Below are 16,543 nucleotides of genomic sequence, written 5' to 3'. Positions count from 1 at the left end.
AGAGATCACAGGCGCAGCATACTGAATTAACTATTGCATGATAACTTACATGAGGTATCACATTTGATGTATGGCTCAGGCACAGTAATGATCTTCCTAGAGACGGTTTATAAAACAGCTCTGAGGATTTCAACCGATTTGATGAGTTGCTTAGATCCAAAATTGATGCCGGAATTCGAATTTGTAGCCTAAGAGCTTGCCCACAAGAGCACCCCGTCATCATTTAGACACTATGGTTCAGTCCCGTTTAGCCCTTTACAGCAACCAGCCTGGCATATAGACAACTGTATATCATGTCAGCTACACTGGCAGCCATTACAGAGCCAAAGCCAACACACAGCTGAACTAAGTCCCAAAGCCAGCTTCCCTTTTTCACATGGTTATTGAGCCATGCAGCGGCTTATCGACCCGACAATGTAACACAAGTTTGTAGGATGGCTTTAGTCCTCTCTCTCACTGTCTCTCTCTCTCTTTCTCATTCAGACACTGCGACTACCTTGGTCATTCAGAGGATTGGTATTGATTAGATTGCCACTCCAAAATAAAGGCGGTAAGCACAGAAACAGGGTCACACTCCAAATTTATACAATCCCTCTGATGCTCACACACAAAGTATAGATCCACAAGTACTGTACAGTGATAAAAGGTACAGCGATCCCTTCTGAATGATATAATAAATGTTTTGATTGAACTGAACATTTAAAAAATGACTAGTGGGACTTCAACAAGTGCATTAGTGAGGTTCAGTGATTCACAAGACCATAAAAATGTGGCCTCATTGACCCTTATATTACCAAAGACATGTTTTCACTCTTCACAAATTAACTGCAGATTCAAGTGCCTGCCATGGCATCTTAGTTGAATTGCTATTGCTGTCCTTTACAGGCGGCAGTCTAAGAAACAGAAGACTGTGCACTGAGCGATAGAGGCACACACAATCACACATGGTGGAATGTTCTTTCACACAAAATACAAAAAACTCTCATTGATCCTCTTTAAAAGCAGCATTCGGTGTGCGAGGGTGTCCTTTCTCTTGTGTGCATGCATGTGTACTCTGCACGCTCCTGAATAGAGGAGGATGAAAGGAAAAGCTGAAAAGGTCTGAGCGCACTGCATGGTTCAACCAGACAGCTCAATCTCTTGATCTGCCCCCATCCACCACCCACCCCTCTTTACTATTTCAAAATCATTTTTCTCACACACTCTTTCTTGTCCCACTTCACTCTCATGCTACCTACATCACTGTTCTTCACGTCTGTGTAGCTCGTGTAGCTTCTTGTGTAAACGAGAACAACCAGGCATTTACCCGTTACAGAAATAGGTGCTGATCGTTTTTTTTAATGCGGGAAAAGTCATTAAAAATAGGCAATGGACTCCTTTTCCATTGCCAGTAGATCAGTCTTGCGCACAGCTCTGCGGCAGATGAGTATGCCTTTCAGGTTTTTTTTGTTTGCTTATTTGTCAATAAAATGTGTCAATGGTTCCTTTTTTTAATATCTCTTACTTATTCCGTCTCTCTTTAAACCTCAGTGCCAACTAAATTTTGACGCTCGAGCGCTGCTTGGACGGAGACACAGTGGTATTATGTGGTGGTGCACCATTGCATCCCGATGGCAAAGGGACTTAAATTGGCACGTCCACCCTGTTGACCTATTTCCATCAATGCTGATTGGAGCTGGGGCCAATACATACTACTGCAGAGTCATTTGTCCCAGGAGTGAATGATGATTGTAACTTTTCCCATTAAATACAACAGCCAGATGTTAGTGGGTGTCAGTGGGGGTTTTTGTCCCGCGGAACATGGGCTTAAGTTTTTATGGTTGAAAGTGGCACAAAACAGGAGCCAGAAAAAAGACGGGAGAAAGGAAACAGGAGAACAATATCTAATCAATATGCTGAATATTGTAGCTTGCTGAAACACATCCTTTAGACCTGTAATTTGTGTGCAATTTGTCTGTGTGCATTGCCTTTGTCTCCTTCCATTGTTATCTTTGAAGACTTAGTTGGAAAAGCTAAATATTTTTCTATGTCTGTTTACCTTATCATAACAAGTGTCTGTTTGTTGTGGCTCCTCGCAGCACATTTGCACTATGTGTACGTGAGAGTTTGCAGTCAGGGCTGTAGTGGCAAATAAAAGGGTGCGTGAAAAAACTTTGGCTGCACATAAGAGCTGATAGCTTCTTATTGAAGTGGTGTTGTCTTCAACAGATTATTATTTAATGGAGCATGATTTACATGCTGTTCCATCTGGTTACTACTCCCTTATCGGTCTGCCCCAACACCACTAAAAAGCTTTTGCACACTTCAGTGCAGAGCACGGGCTTGTTTGTTTTTGCCTGTGTTCACATGAAGACACCGTGATCTGGCAAAGGACAATGCAAGCTAAATGTACAAGAACAGAGCGAGAATGTTTACTCACCCATGCAGACTTCAAACATCTCAGGGGATATGGGTAAAGGGTGCTTATTTGTGTTTAGCCTTCACTACACCTGTGCTTGTAGTGTGTAACCTGTCAAATGTATTCTCTAAGTAAATGTTGAGAGTAAGTGCTGTTATTCTAACTAACTTATCTACAAATATACCAGACACACACAAACACCTGTTGCAGCCATTGGTTGATCCCTTTGCCCCACCTAGCCATCATTCACTCTGCCTGTATTTGCAGGTTGGAGCATAGAGCCATTTCTGGCACTTGTTCATTCAACTGTGAAATCTCCACCCAATCATTACCTGGAAATCTTTCTCCGTCTCTCCCTCAGCCACACACACATTAACACACAACTTTGCTCTTTTCCCTTACACAGGCAGCAAATTCCACAGACAAAGAATAGACTCTAGCATGATCCAGCAGATGTGTGTATTCATGTGTGTTTGAGCGTGTGGGTACGTGTGCACATATGGCTCTGACAAATGAGCCAAGCTCAGTTAAATGGCTTGTGATTAGGACACATTGGCTTCTAATTGCCTCTCATTACCATTTGAAAGTGAGTGGCGGCTGGAATCAAAGGCTATGGTGGCAGTGGTAAAGTGCATGTGTGTGTGGTTGTGTGTGTGTGTGTGTGTGTGTGTGTGTGTGTGTGTGTGTGTGTGTGTGTGTGTGTGGTGTAGGTGGGTGGAACAACACGCCTGATTCACAGTGGCATGACTGCACAATAGAGCACTATAGTTTGGTCTATCCCTATCACAAAGTCTTGGTGTTCATCGTCATAACTAAGGCAAAGCCTCAGCTTTAAGAAACCTGCAAAATACTGAACCTGCTAGTCTTATCAACCTAATCGAAACCCTTTCAGCTCCAGTCTGAAACTCCTTGAGCTAGTGACCAACTACAACAACTCCCTCTACTGTTCCCTACATATACATTTTCCCTCCCTTTCTCCTTGGTACACCTACAATGACTATACATTTGATTTATAGACATGTCTATAAACTCAGCACCTAATCCCTACCTCCCTGCCTAAATCCCTACTAGACCCTCTGTTTACCTACTTTGTAAAGTAGAAGCCTGTCTATCTTCACTCTCCACCCTTTGCATCAACATCTCTCCTCTGGTCATGTACTCACTGCCAGGCATTAGCTGTCAACCCCCATTCTGACAGACCTGGTGCTGAAGTTAAACTTTTGTTCCATCCCATCCTTGACATTCCTCTCTAAAATCTTGGAATGTACTGTTTCCACTCAGCTTGACATCTGCAAGGCGAAAACTGTCACAGCACCAAACCTGCACTATTCAAATTCACATTGCAGCTGACTACGACCCACACTCCATCCCCGCTCCTCTCTGCCTATATATTATTTATAACCTGTGTCTCATAAAAACTTCCAAAAACAATTACACCCTGTTGGTGCAACCAATGCTGTTCACATTTGATTGATCTCTCAGGCAGAAAAAGTTCTCAATTAATTCTCCAGTGACAGCAAGATCTCAAAGACCTCCACATGGTGTTCCACAGGGATTGATACTGGGTCTCCCTTGCTTTATCATCTACCTCTTCCCCAAAGTTAGATATTAAGGCATCCTATGTTACAGAATTGATGCTCAGCTACATATTTTCATCTAACCATTTAGTAACTACACCTCTCTCTTCTCTGACCTGCTGCAACAGCGACAACACAGAGAGGGCAACGAGCCAAGGACTCCAAAACTTGAAAAAAAAAGTATTTTATAACCAATTTTATAACAACTGGACAATGACAATGAAGAAGCTGCAGGCAGGCAGGCACAAATTAATCTTTTCTTACTTGCGGATACTGTGCATTAGGGCTGGGCAATATGGAGAAAATCAAATCGTCACCATATTTTTGACCAAATACCTCAATACCAATATTTTGACCATATAACGCCGGGTTGACTTATGGTGCTTTCACAAAATATTTACACAATGAGATTTTTGACAGTCATCAGTAATGTGGATGAAATGACTATGCAGGTAAAGGCAAATAATAGAGCAGCTAGAACAGTCTGGTAAGTTCAGTAAATTACATCGTTTTATTGTAATGCAGCCTTTAAAACCAGGAAAAGACAGCAATGATTAAATCCGAAATCTAAGACAATATAAAATCTCTTAAAACAATATCAATATAATTTTGATGTATTGCTGAGCCCTAGTGTGCATAAAGGCAGTAGCTAAGACAGGGAAACATGCTACACAATAAGTTTTCATTAAATATGTGGATGTTTCAAGTAACCTTCAAACTGGTTTGTGCAGCAGTCTGTGACTGATCGATTTTGGTTGAAATCTTCCTTTAAAATGTAAAATTTACTCAGCTGGTTTAACATTTCAATATGGATTATTTGCAATGAATAGTAAGTAAAAATATGTAGCATAGTTTCAATATTCCTGACTTAATATGTGTGACTATCATATGTTGTCATACTGTGAGTACAGCTACTAATAGGATATTTGTATAGTACAGTAGCACACTATGGAAACAAGTTCATTCATTGCTCAAGGGAAGGCAACTCACTAGGCTACAGGACATGCCCCAAACATGAGAAGAGACATTATCAACAACAAAAAACCTGACAATTATTTTTGTTCAAATATCAAATAATTACACAGACACCATCAGAAAAGGAGGGGGGGGCACTTAAAAGTGTGAATGCAGCTGGTGGGGAAAAACTGCAGCTCTTTATCTTTAGCAGTTAGCCTACATTTGTCCATCTACTTGGTCTCATTTGGATACCATATTAAATTCATAATGTGAGTGAAACCATAGGCTACCACTTGGGAAGCATAGCCTACCCCGAGTGCAACTCCGAGGTGTAAACAGAGTAAAAATAGCCTGCTATCACAGGCTTCCCTACAGTCCCGTTATATAATGGTCCAAGCTAGGATGAATGACATCACGGGTAGTCCAGCAATCACAAACCCTATGTCCTTTACAACCAGCTGGCAATGTAAAACACTGTGTAGTACCATATTACATACGCAACATTAAATAAACGCTAAGAACATGCTACATAGATGTAACTACGTTCACGCAAACACTGTGACAAATTATATGGACTGTGGTTAGTTGTTGTTCGTCTCTTTTCGTGTGGAGAAAACACTTCCGCGATGGTGAAACGTAGATAAAAATGTAACGCTTGCCTTTGACAGTCCTTGTCAGTGAGAAAAGAGTTCAAAAGAAGACACACACGGCTCGAAGCAACATTATACAGCAGTGTATGTCAGTGTTAAGCGCTGAGAAACAGTCTGCAAAGAGCAAATGTTTGAGCCGAGGTCGAGTGGCGCAGTTACTGAAAGTACAGCGCCTGCCCGACACCAGCTCGCCCGGCGGACGCGCTCCTCGCTCGGTCACAATCCAGCCAAACCTCCGCTCTCTTTCGCCCCACTTAAACACTACTTTGCATTTACGTTCCGAAATGACAAGCACATAGACCCAAACCCCGCACGCCCCCGTGCTGTTTAGTCACTTCAAAATAGGTCAGAGGGCGAAGTAAACATTTTCCGAGGCTTTGAAGTAAACCAGCGCCACCCTGCCCAGTTCTTCCAGCCATTTTCTCTCCACACAGCTCCAAAAAGACTAAAAGTGTCACGGTGAAAGCGGTGACAGGTTGGCGAAACGAGCAGTGAATGAACAGTTTTGTGTGACTTACTGTAGGGTGTAACGGGCTGCTGAGTTTGTGTCTCTCCTTGTTGCCAGGGCTCCCCTGCTCTGCTCCGGCGCTGACGGTGGAAAGCGTCTCCCCTCCTAATGATGTTTGCAGCGCACAGCTAATAGCTCTCTGCCCCCACCTTCAGAGAGACGGAGGGAGACAGGGAGAGAGGGTGAGAGAGAGGGAGAGAAGTTCAAAAATGGAGCAGTTTGTAAGCTACTCATGCAAAAATATGAGAGGGCTCGGAGCAGAGCAAACAGAGACTGAATTACAAGTTCACTGACAGTACTAGGGCGTGTGAATGCACGGTGCATATGCCATTTTTAGTTCAAGCGTGGCTGATTTATTCACAGCATAGGTTGCAGTCATCAAAGTAAATTCCATTGGTGTTTGGTTGGTTTCTGTATTTGGAATTTTATTCTAAATATCCATTATGATTGATGATAAGCTTAGCCTAACTAAAGAAGCAAGTAACAATATAACTTTATCTCAGTGTTAATGAACATTTCAGCTGCAAACCCCAACACCATGACATCAGGAAGTGTATACTTAGGTACAATTCTGCTTCTTTTTTCCACTTAATTTCATACATCAATACTGATTTTTTTACTCCTGCATATGACAACTGTAGTTGTTCCTTTGCGGTTGAAGATTTTACATATAAAACGTATGATCGGTTTATAAAATGTGATGCATTGTGGCGCATTAAAGTTAAATGAATAAATGATTATGATGAAATGACACAACAGTATAAAGTAGTAAAAATGGCTCCACGCCCACCAGCTGCAGGTCCAGTATGTAGGATTTGGGGGGATATATTGGCAGAAATGGAATGTAATATAATAAGTATGTTGCGGCATGGTGGTGCAGTGCACAGCAAGAGGGTTCCTGGTTCGACCCCAGGGTGGGGGAGCCCTTGTGTGCGGAGTTTGTATGTTCTCCCCGTGTCAGCGTGAGTTTTCTCCGGGTACTCCAGCTTCCTCCCACAGTCCAAAGACATGCAGGTTAATCGGTGACTCTAAATTGCCCGTAGGTGTGAATGTGAGTGTGACTCTATATGTTATCCCTGCGAAAGTCTGGCGACCTGTCCAGGGTGTACCCCGCCTCTCACCCAGTGTCAGCTGGGATAGGCTCCAGCCCCCCTGCGACCTTCAACAGGAAAAGTGGTTACGCAAAATGAATGAATGAATAATAAGTATGTTCCTTTTAGCGTACAATCACCTGAAAATAAGTATTGTTGCATATTCCTTACCTTAGAATGAGCCATTTATATCTGCATAGGGAGCAGGTCCTAGGTTATAGAGATCACCATGTTGCACCACCATGTTTCTACAGTAGCCCAGAACAGACAAACCAAATACTGGCTCTGGCTGGAGCCTATCCCAGCTGACATTGGGCGAGAGGTGGGGTACACCCTGGACAGGTCGGGCACCTACGGACAATTTAGAATCACCAATTAACCTGCATGTCTTTGGACTGTGGGAGGAAGCTGGAGTACCCAGAGAAAACCAACGCTGACACAGAGAACATGCAAACTCCGCACAGAAGGGCTCCCTCCAGAACCAGGAACCCTCTTGCTGTGAGGCGACAGAGCTAGCCACTACACCACCATGCTGCCGATTTGTAACATGAAAATACTTTATTTAGTATTTTTACCGGTTGAAATATCCACTACCGTTTGTTTAGGAAAGAAGGAAAAAACGGCTCGTGCAAAAACTTCCTGAATAATAAACATTTAAGGAATTCTAGACGGAAGAAGTTTTAACTGGTTGCAATCTGCAATTCACCGCTAGACGCCACCAAATCTCCCTAAATCTCACACACTTCACCTTTAAAATGCTGCATGTTAATGCATTAGCCTACTAACAGTAAGGAAATAATGTAATATGATAACACAGAACACTAACAGGGGTCATTCTGCTGCCGATAAATATTTTTGATACTTTAACTACACTTTTCCTTATCATGCTTTTGTTTTCATCAAAGGTCGAGTGTGGAGGATTTAGTGGCCTCTAGCAGTGAGATTGCTGAACGTCTAGGAGAACGACGGTGGCTGACGCAAAAACGTGAATGGCCCTATCTAGAGCCAGTGTTTGGTTTGTCTGTTCTGTGCTACTGTATAGAATAACATGGAAGACGACCCATTTTTAATGCAGATATACATGTCTCATTTCTAGGGTAAGAAAATCCCAATCTTATTTCCAGGTGATTTCATCTGTGTATACAATATCAGGCAAAAAAATCAAAGTGCAAAAAGTTGTGACGCCAAAACGGATATTTTAAGACACCACAAATAAACAGTACTTTCTGATTGTTAAACACAAAGCTTTCTTATTTGACAAAATGAACACAGTGACTATTGACAATGTAATTTTGAAACATCGGTGGCTTTTATTTATGCCTTGAGCTCAGTCTGTTGTTCGATATTGCATGCTGGGGTTACCATACCATCTTTATATTTGATTTCTCAGAGAGGTGCTGCAGACCAGAGGCTCCTGGCAGGCATTTGAGGTAGAGAGCTGGAGATCACAGAGAGCAACAGTTCAGCTGAGGGCAATGACTGATAGTCAGCTGACAGTGACAAGGAGGAAAATCTCAGCTGCTTTCACACACACACACACACACACACACACACACAGTTTTAGTGTAGTACTCCAAAACATGCTGATGAAAGACATTTACTCATGCCATGATTCAGTTATTGCTAATTCAGCTGCTAAATTCATTCGGCTCTCTGTGCCTCACTTATTTGACATTTTTAAAAGACCTGGGAAGTTTAACAGTTTTCTTGACATGATGTGTTATTACTGTTTGAACCAACCAACCACACTGTTGCTGAAAAAGTGTTTTAACCTCTGTGACCTTTCCCAGATTTCCACTATGGCAGCAAGCGCCTTCCCCTCTTCGTCACAGGAGAGTGCAACCTGACACTGACCATGAGCCGTAGGGTGCACGAGGCTGCAGAGTGACAGACGATCTGGGATGTATCCCACTCCCTGCCAGTCACTCAATAAGTGGCCTATTGTCCAGCGCTCTATTGTGCCCTTGTCACATGTATGCCAAACAAAGAGGGAGAGAGGTAGGCTGCTCTGTGTGCCAGGAGGCTAGCGTTACATTCATGGCCTGGATGCATAGAAATGAAGAGACACCGTCTGCTGGTGAATAGACTTTGATATTTGAATGGAGACAGGAATGAAGTTTCAGCTCGCCACCATTTATTATGCAGACTGTATACATGCTGTTTGATACTCAAAGTCCCTGTAGTGCTTCCTGTGTTGTCACTTTCACATTGTATACAGCATGAGCTGCCCACACAGCATAAGTGTCAGGTCAGGATTCAAGAGGAAACAGTAAGTTGACAACATGTTTCTGAATAAATCACCAAAGTCATCCTGGATTTTAGTTAACAATAGTGTTGCTTAGGGTCTTGCTAGCTTACAAAAGTGCTGCACGCATAAACTTATTTGCATACCCACAAGCACGTACTCGCTCTGGTTTACTCTCTCTTTCATGTCTGCGTGTATTTACAGGTATACACTACTCACTAATGCAGTGGGTTGATGAAGGGCCCTGCATTTGTAAAGCTCCGGGTTAGACTTTTTAAGCAGCTGGAAAGAACCTAGAGAGATAGAGCAAATTTACCTGTCTGCTAAACTCTTCATCTGAGTGACTTACTCCATTCAGAGTATAATGAGAATACATACTTGTTTGTGTGTGTGTGTGTGTGTGTGTGTGTGTGTAGTGTAGGGCCATGGCGTGCTTGAGAAATAATAAAGAAACTGCTCCCAAAGGAGGAGCAGATTCTTCGAGGGTTGGGTTACTCCCTAGAGATGCATCTGTGTTTGTAGCAAGTGTGAACAGTATACACTCAGGGACAATAAAGTGTAGCAGGTGTGGCACGTATTGGAAGAGCCCTGAGAAATGGAGGCTGGCTGTTTAAACCTGCATACCTGCGTGGCTATTTTGTGAGATCAAATGACTCACATCTTAAAGGTCAATGCCATGTTTCAACCTCAGCGTTTAAAAAGCGCTCTTTTTGGAGAAAGAGTGCCAAATTTAATATTAATGTTAATGAATGCTATGAATTATGTCCTTGAAAAAAAACAAAGACGGGAGTGTATTCAACCAAAGACATTCAACTAAATAAGAGACATCCACTTAACTGACAAGTATACACAAACAAGGGATTTGACACCTCACCTGGGATATGAATAAATAACACACCGAACTTAAAACACACACTAAGGTGGATAAATAATTAACAATCACCTGCCCTTGGAGGCAGCTCTTAAGGGATTTTCGAAGATTTTAATGGTCATGGACATCTCTGCTTTATTTGACAGCAGATTAACAAGCTAGTACAGCATCTGTAGCGCATGGCACTTAACGTAGCACACTCAGCTATTGAACGCACCAGCTCTTCAGGCATTTAGATTGCATTTTCCTCTTTTTTTTTTTACCATTTACCTGCTCAGTCGGTGTGAAAATACAAGCGGGGAGAAAGAGTAGGCCGCTGCATTGACATGTCAGCTCTTCAAATTCTCTGCAAAAATCCAACAAAGACTTTCTTAGTAGAAGAGGAAAGCTCATCCTGTATGCTTTGAAAGTAGCTGTCACTTCAGATTTCAAGGCTTCATTGTCTGCTGAAGTTCTCTCTGTGCACAGTGCACAGGGGATGGTGTGTTTCACAGCCGCTCACTGCACCCCCTTTTGCTCAAGTGTGGAAGTGTTCACATGTTTCAGGGCCAGAGAATGGAGAGCATCATATCAAACACTCTGTAAGGTGAATAAATGAAGAGCTTGATTTTATACTTTTATTTTATACCATAATGTAGTATCCACTTAAGAAAAAAATATTATTATACACTTGTCTTCTCTCTGTAACAGTGCTTCCCAACCTTTTTTTATCAGACATACCTGTACACTGTCAGATGCAATCAGCAGTGTTGGGAAGGTTACATTTGGAATTTAATAGATTACTAGTTACTCTGTTTCAATTACCTTGTACTTTATTAAATTGGAATACTACTTCATTACACTGTATTCCTCTTTTCTTTTTCTTTTTTTTAAGCTTTCTAACAAATGTTTTAAACTGGGCGATAAAGGTGAAAAATGTCTGGAAACAGATGAAGAAGCCAAACGAAGGCGTTCCTGCACTGCAAAGCAACAAAATTAACATTTCTACATTTAAATTTTTACTTTAAATAATAGACCTATCTTCAGATTCAGATGTCACCCCTTCATAATCACCAACATTTTGATCAGAAACTGGAATTACACATTGTTTCCCAGCAACTGTGACAGATTACAATTACATTTTTTTATTTATTATTTAATTAGGCAACTCTGTTATATGTAAGTAGTTACATCCCAACATTTAAAATGCAGTATCCCTTCATGTTAGTGATCTATTTCAGCCGTTTATCCATTACCTCAGGTTTATCCATGAATTTTAGCCAACTATTGAAACTATTAGTCTATTAATTTCAGCTGTTTTAACCATTATCCAATACTTTTAACTATAGCAACTGTTTACCCATTCATTTATTTTAACTATTCACCTTGTGCAGCCAATAGCATCCAATTCCTTCCTCCCATTTCTTCATATGCTGTGACTTATATGTGATATCTTCATTAAGTTCCAAACGTGAAAAAACTCGAATCCAACTTCTGCAGCATTTTAATCAGCCTACAATCACAAGCTCCCTAATATACCACCATTTTCACACAACCTCTCTAACAACCAAATTACACAGGCTTAAAGTTGCCCTTGCAAGTGTAATCCTACAGTGAATGCCTGCTATCGGCTAACCTGTTCTCACACACCTTCCCCATTCTGCGACAAGGGAGAACGAACGGGGAGGATTAGGATGCAAAGAGAGTTCCCTAATCTGTGTATTAACAGCAGCCAATTCAATCAGGCTGTCTTGGGCAGGCAGATTTTGGGAAGTAATCTGGAGTGTCTTAATGTGATCTGTGTAAAAAGTCCAGGCCTAATTGGAGTGGGGAAACATACACGTTTAAGTGCAGTCTGAAACCAGTGTGCACACAGTGTTTCTGCCCCTGTACATGCATGCACACAGAGGAATCTAAATGTTGCTGTGAGTATTGCATGAGTGTTATCAGACATGGCATCACATTTTGTTTTTGATAAAACAAAGAAGGGTTGAAAGAGAAGCACAGAGCAAAGATGAGTGTGCTGCGTGTGTGTGTGTGTTCCCTCTGTATGAAAAAATAATTGGCTCTTAGTTCTGGACCAAGAACTTATTATTAGACTGCTGCCTTTGTAGATGAGACTGCAATTTTACAGGGACACAGAATGCTTTTCAACTTTGTATAGAGACTCTAAAATGTTGTTTTACTCTACTTCCTGTTTAAACTGCAAAATCATTTTCGGTGGGATATATTTAATTCCACTTTCACCCTGATTGTAATTCTCTCTGCATAAGGTGTCAGCTTGTCTTTAAATGTGACGTCTGTGTTCAAACCCTCCATCCCCCAAATAAAATCACCAGCCCCTCATGTATGATAAATGAAGCTGGCTCCTCAGCCATCTTTTCTGGTTTAATAAGGCTAGAAAAAACGTCTGCTGTGCCCGCGCAACTCTCCTCCCTCTAAGCAGTCACTTTAATTATTGACCAGGCATGGGACACACTTTTGTACACACACAAACACCCTAGTATACACACACACATGCATACAAACAGTAGTGAGTGATATCAGCACAGGCCTTTACAGTACACAGTCACCAAAGCGGGGGTCAGCGAGGAGTCAGCTGGATAATGGATGAGCTTGAGTGAGGCAGCCAACAAATCTGTAGCACTCGCCTTACACCCTGCCTGTCTGCCTGGGTGCCTGATTTTCCTTTTTGTGTATGACAGTGTGACTGTGTTAGAGGAACAGAGGGAGAGAAACTGCCAGTCTGTGGAGCCACTTTCTGAAACACAAGAGAGAGGAAGAGTGACAGAGACAGAGGTAAAGGAGCAAGACGGGAAAGTAGAGCGGAACGTCCCTGTGATCTATCTGTTCATTTTATCTGAACATATGTTCAACTGGCTTTATCCTATTTCTTCCTAACTTAGTAACTGTGCTAAAGTTAGGGCTGATAGTCAATTTTAATTCTAGAAACTATAAGTTGATTAATCAATTAGTCAGTTGATAGAAAATTAATTAGCAACAACAGCAATTGAATCTGATAACTGCAACCTTTGAGCAAATTTGACCGATGATAATATGGACCTGCATTTGTATAGCGCCTGTATGGACCTGTATTTGTATAGCGCCTTTCTAGTCATCTAGTGACCACTCAAAGCACTTTTTACACTACGAGTCACATTCACCCATTCACACACACATTCATACACTGGTGGCCGAGGCTACCGTACAAGGTGCCACCTGCTACTCAGTTTTTAACACACTCACACACCAATGGAACAACCATCGGGAGCAATTTGGGGTTCAGTATCTTGCTCAAGGATACTTCGACATGCAGCCTGGAGAAGCCTGGGATCGAACCACTGATCTTTCGATTGGTGGACGACCCGCTCTACCTCTGAGCCACAGCCGCCCCGTGCCTCCCATGAGTTCACCCATCACAGCAGTCCTCCCATAATGTCACCAAACTCACTTCCTTGTTTCTGGTTGTGAAGATGCAGACATGTGCAACTATAAGGTCTCACATTTACCAAACAAAATGACTGCTAAGCACCATGCAAGGCCATTCCCTGATGTTGAACACAGACCACAGAAGCTGACAAACACTTTTTGACCGCAAAAGACACCGAGAGAATGGCTGAACCACGCGGACAACAGACAAGACAAATTACCATGACAGAGGCTGCTGCATTCAGATCTATTGTATGTGCTAAAATAATCAATGAGTGAGCTGATTAAATATGCAAGGTTAGTGATAACGTTAGTGTAGTACAAATTACAAATTCAAAACAGTGCATTTTTACTCTCACTGGAACAAGCTGCCTTCGAAAATATACAAAAAAAGTATTATTTATACTATTATACTATTTTTGCAATTTACAATTTCCCCAGCAATTTCACTGCAGCTAAAAATATCTCAACATATACTGCAATTTTTTTGGAAAAGCTGCTGTGAAATTAGACATTTTAGGCCACAACAATTCCAAAATTGCCCGCCAAATCCTGGAAGGACTTATAAAGGGACTGAGTTAGCCTAGAAGAGCAATACAACTCTCAAGTCTGTGCGATAAATATGAAGCTACAGCCAGCAACAGATTAGCTTAGCATAGCATAAAGACTGAAAACGGAAGCGAAAGCTCACTAATTATCTTATTTGTTTAATTTTGTGGTTGGAGACTGCCAGAATATTTCTTGGCTGGGGACAGTAACTTGCTGGAGACAGACAGTAGTATCAATCTTCTCATCTGACTCTTGAAGAAGAGGAAAGAAATAATATAGCAAATGAGCCGTCTCAAAATGGTGAACCTTTCCTTTAAACTTATGAAAGGAAAATGCCAAAAATTTGCTGTTCCTCTCGAATGTAAGGAGCTTTTTTTCTATTATATACAACTATAAATTGAATATTTTTTGGGCTGTTGGTCAGACAAAGCACCTAATTTGAGGCTATGACCCTGTGCCCTAAGATAAACCTGTTGGACCCCCCAATATTGTTGAATATGTTATTAAAGGACAAGAGAAATGGAAGGATGGCAGACTGGTGCAATTGCCCTGTCTTACCACATGCATTGATCACAATGCGTCGTAGTCATTGATCAATTCTGCTTCGGTGGCTTCACCCTCTGACCACTATCATTAGCACTTTCTGCTGTGTCTCACCTCTGCGTCCCACCTCTGTGTCCACAGTGCCCTCCTGCCACCTCTCCTATCTTTCCATATCTTGGTCGTCAGTCCCCTTGAGGGCTTTTCCTTGCATGGTACTTGAGGAACAGGCAGGCCTTCAGTGTTTTTTGAAGATCAATTTGAGGATCAGAACTTTACTTTCTTAAAAAAAATCATGAGAAGAATTAAGTTGAATCACACCACATCCACATCTACAAATTAAAGAGACTGCATCATACACACTGATTTGGCATGCCCGCTGGTGTGATTCCAAAATGGTCTCCAGTTTTTTTTATTCTTTAATCCGTACAAAAAAGTGTAAAACATATTAGCTACAAACTATTTGCTCAACTATGTCTCGGCCAGGAACAGTTGCCAGACGGTCTCTTTCAGCACTATTGATATTATTTCTTTGACTCTTTCTTTCATTCATCAGCTCTTTATAGTGATGTTCTCTTATGTGAACCGCTGTACTTTCACTGCAGTCAGGGCAGGTTTTAAAGTTCGTCTGCTCTTCCCTCTTATATAGTATATTCAGTTCAATGCATTCACATGTACCTTGCAGTAGTGGTCTTATTGCATAAAAAGGCTTGACAATGTCTTTGTTACAGTGAAATGTAAATGCCTGACTGTGATGCAAACTTGTAAAGAAAAAAACTCTTCATCCGCTATATCGTCTCCCTCACTCTTTCATTGTGCTACCAGTTATCAGACTGCTATATTCTTCAAGTTCAATTGGACATGAACATCCGCAAGGCCAGATTGTCTAGACGCTCGATTTCAAAGGCCTTTTAAAAACTTGAATCAATAAAATTGCTCTCTCATCAACACACTGCTTCCCTCGATGTCTAGCCACAAGAGGCCTGATAACATTGTGCTTGTACAAACTCACCATCAATTAATCTTTATCGTTGTGTCTCTCTCTCTCTGCATGTGTGATGTGATTGGATCCAAATCCGTGTACTTCCGTACTTCCTTGACCAATGGCTGATTAGCTTTGCCTTTCACCTGCCTATACTGGAATTGCTGTTCCCCGACGCCGAACAAACCCGATAAATATCCACACGTTTCTTCGGTATAGTAGCCTGAGCCATGACTACATTACGAACCTATTTAACCTGCTCTCTGTGTTTCTGGTACGTCTCTGTTACATGTAACACACGTGCCGTACCTATGGCAACGCCGTCATGTGGTCTGGATATCCCCGCCCAGTTCTATTACAAAACGAAAGACGAATGTCCCCAGACTCCCATTCCGAAGTAAGGGAGGCTGGTCACGTGCGACTATGCAGGGCTTTGAATCCAATTTTCGGAGTGGCCAGACAGTGGTACTGCAATTTCCCTGGGTCCGTCACGTGATGCCATTAGGCCCTAAAAGACTTTTCCCCATAGACTTACATTGGGAAAGAGGTGTATATAAATCAGTGGATACATTTGTTTGAGCATCACGACCCCTGCAAAATGACTCATTTACCTATCAAGATTAATACATTCAGTCATATAACATATGGAAAGTCTAAAAGAGCCTCAAGATTAAATTATTTTATCCCGATTCAAGCTAGCAGAGCGCTCAACCATGCTTGGCCACACTCAGCTGTGCTCGGCAGCCGTAAGTCTCGAGTGCACCTGC

The 16,543-nt window shown here is 41.8% G+C and overlaps 1 protein-coding gene across 1 annotated transcript in view; it reads right to left on the bottom strand.

Annotated features, from left to right (window-relative positions):
• atxn1a (ataxin 1a) overlaps positions 1–6,232 on the bottom strand; it is a 126,095-nt gene extending 119,863 nt beyond the window's left edge. The window contains exon 1 of the mRNA XM_050034420.1: positions 6,101–6,232. The gene's annotated coding sequence lies outside the window, so the exon portion shown is untranslated. The remainder of the gene's footprint in view (positions 1–6,100) is intronic.
• Between the last annotated feature and the right edge of the window lie 10,311 nt (positions 6,233–16,543).

This window comes from Epinephelus moara, chromosome 22 (assembly GCF_006386435.1).
Source record: "Epinephelus moara isolate mb chromosome 22, YSFRI_EMoa_1.0, whole genome shotgun sequence".
Lineage (NCBI taxonomy): Eukaryota > Metazoa > Chordata > Actinopteri > Perciformes > Serranidae > Epinephelus > Epinephelus moara.
Note: the sequence above shows the minus strand (reverse complement) of the source record. Positions and strands in the feature narration are given on the sequence as shown.